The sequence below is a fragment of the Sphaerodactylus townsendi genome, linkage group LG01, assembly GCF_021028975.2.
Source record: "Sphaerodactylus townsendi isolate TG3544 linkage group LG01, MPM_Stown_v2.3, whole genome shotgun sequence".
In the NCBI taxonomy this organism is placed as follows: domain Eukaryota; kingdom Metazoa; phylum Chordata; class Lepidosauria; order Squamata; family Sphaerodactylidae; genus Sphaerodactylus; species Sphaerodactylus townsendi.
Window position 1 is genome coordinate 32,382,075 of NC_059425.1, and position 13,688 is coordinate 32,395,762.

At 43.0% G+C, this 13,688-nt stretch overlaps 1 protein-coding gene across 7 annotated transcripts in view; it reads left to right on the forward strand.

Moving 5' to 3' along the window:
* Nucleotides 1–13,688, forward strand: part of EXTL3 (exostosin like glycosyltransferase 3) — a 178,447-nt gene that overhangs the window by 31,566 nt on the left and 133,193 nt on the right. The window contains exon 1 of one of the 7 annotated variants that reach the window (XM_048517082.1): nt 407–619. The exons of 5 other annotated variants lie outside the window; for them this stretch is intronic. The gene's annotated coding sequence lies outside the window, so the exon portion shown is untranslated. Of the gene's footprint in view, nt 1–406; nt 620–809; nt 989–13,688 lie in introns of those variants that run through there. One more of the 7 variants, XM_048517097.1, reaches the window with a different exon arrangement.

The window sequence follows — 13,688 nt, forward strand, 5'->3', positions numbered from 1 at the left end:
CAATATGGAGATATCATCACTGGCTTTTACTACAGGACTATTGTATGGACGACTGTTAATGCATATGAAGCACTTGTTCAAAGTGAATGTAATTATGATAATGATGATCTATTTTCTATCTGTGGATCCTGTTTCGAGCAGGCAAACTAGATCCACCCTCCCCCGCCTGGCGTGTATTTGGGGGCTGGGGAAGAGTCAGCATCTTTCAGTCTCCTCCTCAGTCCTTCTTGACATTTCTGGTGCCCTCTTCCCCCCTCGGCATTCTCCGTTACTCTTCGTCTTTTCCCGCGCATCCTCGTTCTTTTCCGCCCAGCCTTCGGTAATTCCCGCTGTCTGCTGTCGGAAATGACCGAAGATGCCTTGAAGGAACCGGCGGCGGGCGAGGTGAGGAGGACTTGCGGGTTGGACGGCTCGCTCTTTGGAACGAACCATGTGCAGCTAATTCAGAGGGGGGAATGAATGATGGAAGGAAGGGTTTGGCGGCGGAGAATTAAAAAAGCAAACGGCAGCCTCTCTCTTCCGCTCCTCCTCCTTTTTCCTAGTGGTGGCGTCCTACGGATACCGGGAGTGACTGACTAGCACTGCGGCACCCGTCCGGCGGGAGGGTTAAACTCGGAAGGTAAAGGGGGTTGACGACCGTACCATGTGTGAATAAATGGAGGGGGTGTGTCAGATGTTTTCGGTGTGCAAGTGGGCTTCTGTTTAGGGGTGGCTTTAAAGGGGAGGGGGCATTCCTCCCCTCTCCCTGAGGAATGGTACAGTCGGGGGAGGGTTATGTCCCACAATAAGGTGGCAAAAGCAACCTGGGGAGGTTTTTTGAGGAACGGGGCGAGTTGGCGGTGAAAGGGTTAGAACAAGACCCTGAGTGCAGACACAGAAGAGCACCCCAAGTGTGAAAACACAAGCACTCCTCCCTTCCCCACCGGGCTGGCTGAGAAGAGAGACACCCCATGGATGGAGGTTTCATGTCTTGCACAACAAATGCAGGGTCAGTGTGGTGTTTGCAGGACACAGAACTATGAAGGGGGTCTGTGCTTTGCCGTGTGCAGTGTGTGTACTTTAACAGAGTGGCATAAAGAGTCCAGCCTAGCTCCCTCCCCCCCCCCCCCCCCCAGCAGAGTGTATAATCCAAAATTATAAATGGGGAGGGATAGGGGAGAACATGAACACATGCAGGTGCTAAAATTGGGTTGTAGTTGGGAATGAGAAAGAAGGTGATGAGACAAAGGCCACACTGTAAGGGTTGGTTTTAAGAGCATCGCTGTATTCCATGTAGCTGGGGCAGCAAGGGATGTACTTGTTTACTAGGTAATAATAGCTTTTGTATTGTATTAATTATGAACCTGCAAGGTAGGCCAGTTTCATCCCCATATTGCAGAAGAGGGGCTGAGAGGGAGAGAGAGCAGCTGGTGAATTCATGATGGAGGCAACACTTGAACAGCTTTCCAGATCATCTCCAATGTTCTTTGCCGCTGTGCTATGTAGGCGCACACTGTTGCTATTCCTCTTTTTCTCTAAGGAGCTCATAGTGACATCTCACTGTCTCTCTCTTTGCCCCTTGCAACGACATTGTGAGGTAGTATTTGCTGAGTGAGTTAGTATTGCAGGGTCACCTGGTGTGCTTCATGACTGAGTGGGGCGTTTGATCCTAGGCCTTCCAACTGTAAGAATTGTTCTTCGGTTACTACCTTACATTGGCTGTAGTAGGGAATTTCTTTTTTTATTTGTAGCCTCACAGGTTCAGTGCCTCTTCTTCCTCCCTCCCTCTCAGACAAAACTTGCATTCTGTTGACATCTTAACTATGACAGGCCATGAATTCAGTTCTGCTCCAGGCTTCTTACATGCTGGTGAAGAGAGAGCTCTGCCAGCTTGTGAGAGTGCATGAAGCTACCTCATACTGGGTTAGGCTAGCATGTGTTTCGTTTCTATCCTGCCTTTCTGTTAAAAGAACACACAAGTCTTCCGCCAACAATCAAAGTAATAAAACTGTATTGTCCGTTTTATCTGAGCTGACAGGTAAGGCTGCAGGGCTGTCCCAAACACTGGCTGGTGTCTTTCCTAGGTCTGAAAACTGTGTCATTTCGCGATGCTGGGGTCTGAAGCTGGGACCTTCTTCATACAAAGGATGTGCTGTGCTACCGAGTTGTGGCTTATTTGCTACACTCCTGCTTGATTTAGAAGCTTCAGGCAAATGTGGGAGCATCCCAGACAAAAAGCACGATGAAGGTGTCCAAAAGTTTTGTGTTTGGATGTAGGTGTCTGGGGTTCATTGGCTCAGATCTGTCTTGGTGTCTTCTCCAGGATGGAATTAAAGGTTGGAAGGGAAATGAAGTAATGCCAGTCTTGCCTGCTTGTGAACCCTGTTTCCAGTGCTGCTGTTTGATGTTTAAAGCTCTAAACACCTTAGGAACAGGGTAACTGGAAGGACTTCATTTGTTCATATGTGAGCACTGCCTGTGCTTTTGAGACTGGCTTCAGTCTCAGCCTTGCTGTATCGATTTGTGCTAGCTGAAGTGTGCAAGACAGGATATTTTCAGAAACTGCCTGCCTCACAGGTCTCATTGAGTCCCTTGCATCTTAACACTTCAGAAAATTGTCTAAAAAACAACAACCTCAAACTGTATAATGTTATTGTCGAAGGCTTTCACAGACGGATTCAATTGGTTGTGGTGGGCTTTCTGAGCTGTGTGGCCGTGGTCTGGTGGATCTTGTTCCTAACGTTTCACCTGCATCTGTGGCTGGCATCTTCAGAGGTGTATCACAGAGGGAAGTCTGAAGATTCCAGCCACAGATGCACTGTGTAACAGACTTCTCTCTGTGATACACCTCTGAAGATGCCAGCTACAGATACAGGTGAAAGGAACCAGACCACGGCCAAACAGCCTGGAAAACTCACCACAATCAGACTGTATACATGGTTTCCTTTAATTTTCCCACCGACTTTATTACTATAATTTTATTGGTTTTGTTTATTAGTTTAATTTTGACTTCTTATTGCTGTTTCATTTGTGTATTAGAAAGCTGTTGTGTTTGCTTTTTAAGATGTTTTTAGGTGTGTTAATTTTGTACTGTGTTTATTTACTTCTGCAATTTTAATGTAAGTTACCTTGAGTATAAATTATAAAAAAAGATGGAGTATAAGACTTGTATAACACTTCAATACTAAAATGTCACGAAGATGCTGTGTAGTGGGTGAAACCCTAAGTGTCAAGTGGGGATGCATTTAAACAAAATTAAACTGTTTGACTTTTTTACTCAATTAGTTCAAGCAAATTAATGGGTGTCAACTTGTGAAGAGTTTTGTTTGTGCTCATCATATTTGGCACCTGTTACATGTCAAGGGTGAGTTTTTGAAATAGTTATTTAGTTTTGTTTAGTAAATGAGGAATTCTAGCCATCTTCTATGTTTGGAATTAAAGACCCAGGCAGAACCTCTGTGTGGCATTCCCCCCTCCCTTTATATATTAAACACTGCCAGCAGCTCTCTTGTTTGATATTAGTCAAACTAGCTATGATGTATATGAAGAATAAGCCAGTTATTTCCCTTGAAACGTGCATTTTGTAAACAGTCTGTCTTTTATGAACTTTGTTGGCAACACCTGAAACAATCATGTGTGGAAAATAATGTGCCTCGTTCTGACAAAGTTTACATAATTTACAGTTTATTTGATTTAATTATTTTGGGTCTGGTTCACTTGTCGTTTTGGAAGAAACTGTAGCTGATTTAGTCAAACTGGTTTGATTATGTACTAACTTGTCTACATACCAGAATGTGTTTCCGAAGGCAAAAAGGTGCTTTTGTTTTTAGATGATGTATATATTTCCAGCAGTTCTTGTCCAGGAGGAGGCATACCTGTGTATGAAAGAAGAGGGAATGCCTCTTTTAAGATGACTCCTGCCACCCATGGCAGTAATTAGAAGCAGTAGTAATTTTCAGTTTAAAAATCTGCTGCATAATTAATCGAGGACGACTTCATAACCAAACTTAAGATTTTTGATCAGTTGGCTTATAGGCCAAATGTTGCCACTTTGCTATGTTGTTCCTTTAGCCTGGAACATAGTCTTGCATTTTTTGCCAGGATTTGGCAACTAATTTATTATCATAGACTGTCTTCTCTGTTGGATGAGATCAATATTAAATGAATGGATTCCACAGTAGTGATGACAGCAAAGGGCCCCAGATGGGGAATGCTGTGTTGAGCAAGGAGTCCTTCTGTGTGGGAGTAGTGACTAACTTCTGTTGGTATTTGCTGTAATCTGCAGGGGGAAGGGACATTCTTGATTTCTCGTTCTTGGAACAGTCCCCACAAATAGTGCCGAAAGGGTCATAATTCAGTTGGTCTGTGCAGAGTTCTGTTCTTGTCCGTTTTTCTTTTCGTCGGAGCAGCTACGGTTTATCTTTGCTCAGAGTTCAACTGTGTCCAGCCAAATTCTCTTGGCAGCAAAATGGTGGCACAAACAGTCCTTGAGCTACATGACATTTCACTGCAAAACCACCTTCTAAAATGCTTTAGCGGGGAGTGGAATGGGGGAAAATGAATAAAAACCTTATGCAACCCAGAGCAAAGGTGTGCAAATTTGGGCGTGAAAAGGATAGCACTTGCTTGGTTTTGAGAGCTTTCTCTGTAGCTATGAATGAGCACTTTGCACGTTGAGAGAATCTCCTTGGGGTGACTTCACCAGTGGCTGAGTGTGCAGGGTGAATCTTCTGTGGTGAAGGGGAAAGTTCAGAAAGCTTTGGAATGATTAGAATTGGGTAAGTGTTGACTGTAGTATTAAGATCAAGTATAGTTGGAAACCCAATTCAGGTGTGCTTTGAATTTGAGGTTTGTTCTGGAGCTGTATTTTAAAAAGTGTTTTAAAAACACAGGGTTGTCCTTAACAGACCAGTGTCTTATGCCTTAACTGTTTGAAATATGCAGATTTAACTGTTAGCTCCTGATGTTTGTTATTGAATAGTATCATCAGTGAATATAGGCATTTCCCCCTCCCCCCAATCATGTTAGACAAGGAGGACAAGGGAGCAGGAAAGAGAGAGGTAACCACAGTGGCGTGTGGAACGTAACACTGTTCTGATATCACATATGGCTGTTGGATTCTTTAATAGTTGGTTCATTCTTTGTGAGGTGATAACACAAGTGCCACAGAGAGTGTGGCCTTGCTGTCAAGTTTGTGACAGGGCTGTGCTTGGACAGAGGCACCATGTTGTTAGATCATGTGGCTTCTGAGATGTACAGTGATGCCAAAACCACAATAGCTGTATGCGAAATACCAATATGAAGATACTGGTCTGTAGAAATAGTAACTTCGTGTGGGGATGCCCCCATCCACCTAGTTTGTCATCTAAAAACTTAATTATACACAATTCTAATGTTTTCAGTAGTATCTGTTGTGTCAGAGGAAGTAGGGAATACTCACCCATCATGAAGTTGTATGTTATTTGCTTGAAAAGAAGACCAGATTCTTCCCCGCCCCCATGGGTTGTCCACTATATGTGTTGTCTCGAATTTGCTTAAAAGTTGCAGTAATAACATTCCCTTTTGCGTATCATCCTTTTTATGAACTGTTTTCCTTTTGGGTAAATAGGGACTGTTAGCTTTGAGGAAATTTTGTTTTTGAATTTTGTGGAGGCAAATTTGGCTGCTGCTTGGCAGTGTTTGTCAGGTAGATGACTCAGGTTGTCTGGAGAGCAGGCCCAAGGGCAGGTGCCAGGTTTTTGTTAAGGCTGTCGGGGTGGAGATAGAAGTGCACTGTGGCTCATCGTTCTGCAGGCGAGGTGAGAGCAGGAAGCCTCAACTGCTGGCAGTTGACGCTATTACAAAGCAGAGGAGGGCTCTTGTTTGTGAAGCACAAAGTGAAATCCTGTATTTGAGAAATCGTTGCTAATTGAAGTCTCCTCCCGGTGAGAGTGGCTTAGTGACTTGACTAATCCATGGCAAACGGATTAAGTTTTGTTTGAAAGGAAAATGAGCGGTTTGGAACCCACATCTGAAACAACTTAAAATTGCTATTATTTTGTAGATTCTCCCCCCCCTTCCTAGTTTTAGTAGTGTTGATTCCCCCCACCTCCCGTAATTTTAGTGTTCAGAGGTGAGGATGTTAACTGACCTCCATGCCACAGCTACTTAGTTTAGTGCACCCTCTGCTGGCTGACAATAAACCAGAGGTCGCAAATAGCTAGCCCAGTGTCAGATCTCAGAAGCTAAGCTAAGCAGGGTTGGCCCTGGTTAATACTTGGATGGAAGACCACCATGGTTATCCAGGATTGCTATGCAGAAGAGGGCCCTGGCAAACCACCTCAGTGTGTCTCTTGCCTTGAAAATGTGGTGGGGTTGCCATAAGTCAGCTGCAACTTGATGGCACTTCCCACCACCACAGTCAACAAGGAATGGAAAGTGAGAGGTTTGGCTTGTAGAGGGAATGTTTTTTTTGATCTTGTGTATGGCAGCAGTTAGATCCTGTAAGCTGGTTTGCACATTGTGAGGTGATTACTTGGGTGCCTCCAGCTGCATGTTGCTAATGTTGAGTTTTCAATTGGGCTGTGCTTGACTAGAGCAACCTACACATTAGTAATCACAGATGTATGGTTTGCAGAAAGTTGGGGAAGGGGAACGTATTATTTTGCCATGCCTCTAATATATCAAAGTGGCCCAGCATGGCTGGTAATTCCTTGAATATACAGTGGAACCTCGGTTTTCATTGCCTTCAGTTTTCATCAGTTTCGGTTTTCATCTATTTTTTTTCAGTGAAAAATTTGTCTCGGTTTTCATCGATTTGCCTCGGTTTTCATCAATTTGCAGTAAGGTGCAGGGGTTTGTGGAGAAAAATCACCCGGACAAAGTTGTTGCAGGCCGTGTCTACAACTTGTTTAGTGACAATGTCTTGCCCCATTTCAGACAAATTTTAAAGAGGCGTCAGAAACAGACCTCTTTGGACAGCTTTCTGGTGTGACATTGGTCCACTGGCTCAGAAGCTGGTCCTAGTGTTATTGTTTGTTACTGTTTTCAGCATTAAACGCTATGTTTATTCACCCAACAAATGTGTTTTTGGTATGTTTTTTGGAGTGCCTAGAATGGATGAATTGGATTTACATTGATTCCTATGGAAAAGTTTGCCTCAGTTTTCATCGGTTTCGGTTTTCCTCGATTCTTTTCAGATGGATTACCAACGAGATTCCACTGTAGTTTGTTTGTTAAACTGAAGGTGGTGTGTTCTGGGGATACAAATACAAGCATTTACAATAAAGTTGGTAATTTTAGTCATGTTCCATTTCTGATTTCAATATTGGCTGAAAGATGTTGTACAGTCCAGATTTTGGTTAAATATTTAGTATTTAATGATGCCAACCTAGTTGAGGCAGTGTCTTTCTAGTTCAGCTTTCTCACTGAGCCTTAAATGTGGATTATGCAAATGAAAACAATGCACAAAAGCTTTAAAATTGTACCAGTCCAAACTCTTGGCCCAACTACTGTATGGAATTTATTGTGGGCTTCCAATCTCCAGCCTAACCCTGTCGGAGAGGATCCAATCTAGGTTCCTCCAGGCTGGTCAACAGGTCCTGTCAGGGGTGCCTAATTTTTTACTCTGTCTTGAAACTAGTAGAATGACAGTTGAGGCTAGACTTTTTCTATCATCAGTCTGTCTGTGGCTTAAGGTACCCTCCAATCACACAGGCCTTTCTCCTTTAATAGTACAAGGTCCCTTCCAACCTAGATTACTCAAACGGTTAGGGATAATCTAGTGAGAGTGGGCCTTTCATCCAGTGTCCACCTGGTCCAAAATAATGCTCAGGCGAAGAGTTTTGTTAACCAGAGGTTACAAAGTAATGTTATAAAACAATGAAGTTTTAGAAATTGAATTGTGTGGGCTGAGTTGTCATCAATATGCTGATGACACCCAGCCTCTTATGTTGCTGGATGGCCAGCCGGCTCCCCCCTCCCGTCCCAATGGTGTTTGGAGGCCATGATTGGATAGCTGGAAAAGAGTAGATTAAAGCTAAATCCATCAAAGATGGAGGTCCTGTGGCTAGGCCGGGGCAGACCAATGGAGGGTTTTCCACTGCCAAGATTTGGTGATCTGGCATTACAACCACCACATCTGTTAAAAGCCTGGGTGTGACTTTGGAGACCTCTCTGTCTATGGAGGCCCAAGGCACAAACATGGTGAGTGTGGCCTTCTACCATCTCTGACACGCCAGGAAGTTGGCCCTTTGCCTGTTCTGCTCTGATCTGGCCACAGAGATCCATACAGTGGTCACTTCCAGGCTAGACTACCTCAATGTGCTGTATATTTATTTATTTATTTATTTATTTGTTTGTTTGTTTGTTTGTTTGTTTGTTTGTTTGTTTATTTTTGGAACTTTTATACCGCCCCATCCCCGAAGGGCTTAGAACTGTATGTGATCACCAGAGGTGTTCTGTTGCTGAGTGGCAGTACTCAAAGGAAAGTCTTCAAAGGGAAATCATAACAGCTGAAACTGAGTTAATTCACAAGTTCAGACGAATGTCCCAATAGGGACATAGGATTCTTATCTCACTATAAATGCTAATTTTCTATCCCCAGGCATTTCCCCTCCGCTTTATGCAAACTGATTACAATATGCATTGTACCTTTGCATCCTTTACAAGCATTCTTTACAACACCCCCTGCTACCTGCTGACTGTGATAAAAAGACTTTAAAAAATCTCCATTCCTACTCTGTCTGATAAGCAGTCTTTCACTCTCGAAAGCTTACACCCTGAAACGCTTGCTAGTCTCCAAGGTGCAACTGGACGCAGATCTAACAGTTCTACTGCAGACCAGCATGGCTTCTGGGAATGCTGTTTGCCCTTCTGGTCTATACAAATTAATTAGAGACTTGAATACCTTCTTTGTGTGGAAAAGATAAAACGTTTGGATGAAAAACAGCTAGGAGAGGGCAACATGCTGGAGGTTTTATGAAAGATGTTTTCTTGCTCTTCAAAACATTGGAATTTGGGGTTGCTCAGTGAAACACTGGCAGGCAAAAATGAATAGAATAAAATAGAATAAAAATGAATCTTCACGCAACATTTAATTAGCTCATGTCACAAAAAGTGGCAATTGCTGGGGAGATTAGATAAAGGCTGTAGCTCCATCGTAATGGAAAATGTCAATTCGTTTTCTAGATGGTACCCAAAAAACTGGATTAACTGTTAAAAAAAATCTTTGGCCCAAAAGAAGTTTCTTGCAAAAAGGAAAGAGAAATTCCTTTCACTCATGATAACCAAGAAATAATTTTATTTACCTCTGACTTCTAATGTAGCTGTTTTCCTGGGTTTCTGTGGTGAGTTTAAAATAATTTCCAAGAGTTCAAGATCACCTTTGGAAAACTAGGCATGGAATCCTTACAAAAGCAGAACTATCCCCAACCCTGCCGGTAAAGTCCCAATTACTTTGTGAGCATAGGAAATGTTTGTTAAATTTTGTGGTCATGGATAAAAATAGCCTTGCCAAAGTGTACTTTCTCTCCTCGGTTTTTATCATCAGCAAACTCCAATTTTCTAATGAGGGACTCTGCTCCGTATGAAGTTTGTGTCATATGCCTTTGATGTAAAATTGGCACCATTTCCTAGTCTGGAGGAAGGCTCGATTTTGAGATGCTTGTGTTGATTTACAAAGCCTTTAGCAGTTTCGGCCCACGTACTCGAGAGACAGTCTTCCTTTTTGGAGCCTCCTTCACAGTTTCCTAGGATAGCCTTTACTGATGATACCGCTGGTATCTTATGATGAGGAGTATCTTGCCTTTTTACTTCTATGTCCTTTAGTTTTATTGCAATGATTAAAGAAAATTCAGGTATCAAAAAGCAAACTGTGGAGTGGAACGTTCTCTTTAGTTCCAAAGACCAAAATGCCTCTGAAAAAGAAGTATATGCAATTTTTCAACGTTCCTTAGCTGGGAGTTACGATGTTCTTCCAGTCTTTGCCAGTAAAGAGTGAAACTGCGTTAACTGCAGAAAATGCACTTGGGTGATGCTCATTTGAAGTGTGTCCACATCAAAATCTACAGTATTTGTCTAGCAAAGCTAGTTTACACATACCGCCTCTTCACCTGGAGGCTGTAGGGTTTCAGAAATCTGCTCTCCAGGCCGGGGGGGGGGGGGGGACTGCTGTCCCTCCCCTGTCCAGCACAGAAGTCTTCTTCCTGGGGAGTGTTTGGTGATTCTCCCTCTGGTCAAAGCCCACCATGGAGTAGTGGGAACATCCTTCTTTCAAAATAGATCTCTGTGTTGGAATGAATGGATATTTGGCATGCATTGAATGAATAATTCCTCGTGATTTGTACTGATTGAATTTTGCTCCTTAGTTCATGGCATTGTGCAATTCAGCTTCTAAAAGGAAAAATGATTTTCATTGGAAAACAGCAAAATGGTTTTAGTGTGACTTCCAGATGATATTATGTCTTGTTAGTTGTGGCTAAGCGCTGCAAGCCTGAAGTGCAAATATGTTTGTCTATATCACTCTGTGCTTTCTCACTTGGTCTTTTGTTCGAGTTCTCAGCTGTGGTTCAGCTGTTGTTACATGGCTTACTTCCCCTACCCTTGCCTAAACAAAAATTATTTAATGAAAAAAAGCTTTCACTTGCTTGCACATCCTCGCCTGCAGAATTGAGCTTTGCTGATAGGAGGCATTGCCCTGACCTGGATAGGCCAGGCTAGCCTGAACTTGTCCGACTTCAAAAGCTAAGCAGGGTTGGCCCTGGTTAGTATTTGGATGGGAGACCATCAAGGAATACCAATGTTACTAGACAGAGCTAGGCAATAACAAACCACCTATACTCCACTACCATCAGATCCTCTGAAGATGCCAGCCGCATATGCAGGCGAAACGTCAGGAGAAAATGCTAGCAGAACATGGCCATACAGCCCGGAAACCACACAGTGCCCCAGAAGTGTCATATGTATTTCTTTCTTCTTTTTTTGCTCTCATGTAACTTTGTGAACTTGAGATTTTTCCTATAGTGCCTCAGTGTGTTTTGAGCCTTAAAATCCACTTCTTTCTTTTCCCAGTTATTGCCTTGACTATAATAGTAACTCAAATGTCTGATGCAAATTCAGTACTTTGTGACTCAAATTGCTGAATAAGTAGTTTGGGGGAAAAATGCCCACTGATTCTCTGGTAAGAAAATGCAAGCAAAAATTTTTCTTGAATTACTTTTGCTTTGTGGAGCTTAGGTGGAGGGGAATACACAAGTTTTTAGGTTCCACAGAACTCTCAGGTGTGTGTGTGTTAAGTGCCATCAAGTTGCTTCTGACTTATGGCGACCCCATCAACCAATATTCTCCAGAACATCCTGTCTTCCAAATGTCCTATCATTAAAGCCTGGCTCAGGTCTTGCAAACTGTAAAGTCAAACCATCTCATGTTGGGTCTTCTTTTCCTGTTGCCTTTGACTTTTGCTAGCATTATTTTCCAGTAACTCTTGTCTTTTCATACTGCAGTATGAAAGTACTGTGTTTCCCAGAAAATAAGACAGGGTCTTATATTAAATTTTGCTCCAAAAGATGCATTTTCAGGAGATTTTTTTCCCCATGATTTTGCACTCCCCCCATGTAATCAGATCAGCTGCGCTGGGGAATCTGTAACTTGGGTTTATTTTTGAAGGAGGGTTTATATTTCAAGCATCTTCCAAGAATTCCAAAAAATCATGCTAGGGCTTATTTTCGGGGTAAGTCTTATTTTCGGGGAAACGGTACAGTACCCTCAGTTTAGTCATTGTAGCTTCTAGGGACAGTTCAGGCTTGATTTCTTTATCAGATGAATATACTTTATCTGACTTTCCTTTCTATCAGAGAGTTGTACCCACTTATAAATGCAGATCATCTTTTAATCCCAGTGGGTAGTGACCCAGATGTTTAGATTTCAGATGCCCAGTGGGAGGGGGAATTACAAAGCGCTGTCTTAAGCAAGCTTAATGCAGACAGTGACGGGAATGGCTGCTAGCCCATTCCTCTGCAGTTATTTGCTTATGCAGCATGTCGAGTAGTCAGCATAGTCCTAGAACAGCTTCCAAACGTGGCAGAATGTGTGTTCTACTCTTGTTCTTTCCCCCTTTCCCTAAACAAAATGTCTCGTGGAATAATTTTGAGGCCCAGCAGCACCTCTGTTTAACTCTGTTAAAATTGGAGCTTGCTGAACCAACAACCTGCAGGCTTCCACCCTGGTGCACAGAAGGAAGTGGGGGAAAGCCTGCTAAGGGCTGATTTTTTAAAAAGGCATTGTTGAAACATTCACAGTATGAGCTGTTGATGTATTAAAAAGGGCATTTGTATTTCTTATATTCGTCGTGTTTTTATCTCGGAATCTGTGTATCATGTAGCAGTATCTTCTCAGTATCAGTGGCGTAGTGGTTAAGAGCAGGTGTACTCTAATCTGGAGGAACCGGGTTTGATTCCCCGCTCTGCCACTTCAACTGTGGAGGCTTATCTGGGGAATTCAGATTATCCTGTGCACTCCAACACATGCCAGCTGGGTGACCTTGGGCTAGTCACAGCTCTTTGGAGCTCTCTCAGCCCCACCTACCTCACAGGGTGTTTGTTGTGAGGAGGGAAGGGAAAGGCGTTTGTAAGCCCCTTTGAGTCTCCTACAGGAGAGAAAGGGGGATACAAATAATAGTCGTCGTCGTCGTCGTCCTCCTCCTCCTCCTCCTCCTCTGCATAGTGGTTTCAATAGGCGTCCAAGACCTGTTTGCTCCCTTTGCTCTCTTTCTCTCCAGATTCACAATAAAAAGTGAGCCAGTGACTCCACCTTCTCTAGGTTGCACCTAATTCTGGGGGAGTTTTCCAATTGGGATAAGAGAGTTTTAGCAATCTCTGCCTGCAGTTCAGCTTGTATTTTAGCGAGACGAGTCTTTATTGCAACTTGAATAGTTTCTCAGGACAAACAGAAAGTATTCATCGCATAGGGTTTGCGAAATTGTTGCTGGGCTTAAAAGGCAGGGTGGGGGAAGGGGGGCTTACTTCCAGTTTCCTGGAGCTAAGAGATACTGCTCTGTCTGCCTTGAGCAGAAGGAAACAAACAAGACCAGATCCCTGGGTTGTTTTGAATTATGAGACTACAAAAGCCCTGAGATAATAAAAACCAGAAAGAATTCTGTGGTGCGTATTAACAAAAAAGAAAATGGATGCTCAGCCCAGCATGTCTCGGGGCCTTTTGGGTGCTATTAACCATTTGACTTTGGAAGTGTTCCTTTGGGGTTTGAACAAACTGCAATTGCTGGTCAATATGATTGAAAGAAACGGATGTGCTGGTTTGCTGTGCTTAAGCAGTGAGCTTATGGGGGGCATATCCTGGGGAAAAGGTAACTGGCCCTTTCTACCTGACCAGGGCTAGAAAAATGTTACTTTCTCTGAAATTGTAAAACAAATTTCCACTTTGTATTGTCGAAGGTTTTCATGGCCGGAATCACTGGGGTGTTATGGGGTTTCCGGGCTGTATGGCTGGTTCCGGTAGCATTTTCTCCCGATGTTTCACCTTAATCTGTGGCTGGTCTCTTCAGAGGAGAAAATGCTACTGGAACACGGCCATACAGCCCGGAAACCCTACAACCCTCCAAATTGCAACTTTGTTTCTTGTATTTCTCTTATCCTTATCATCTTATTTTCTACAACTATATTAATTGTAATGCCCAATTTGAGTAACAGTAAACAAGATGTTTATAGTGTGTGTGT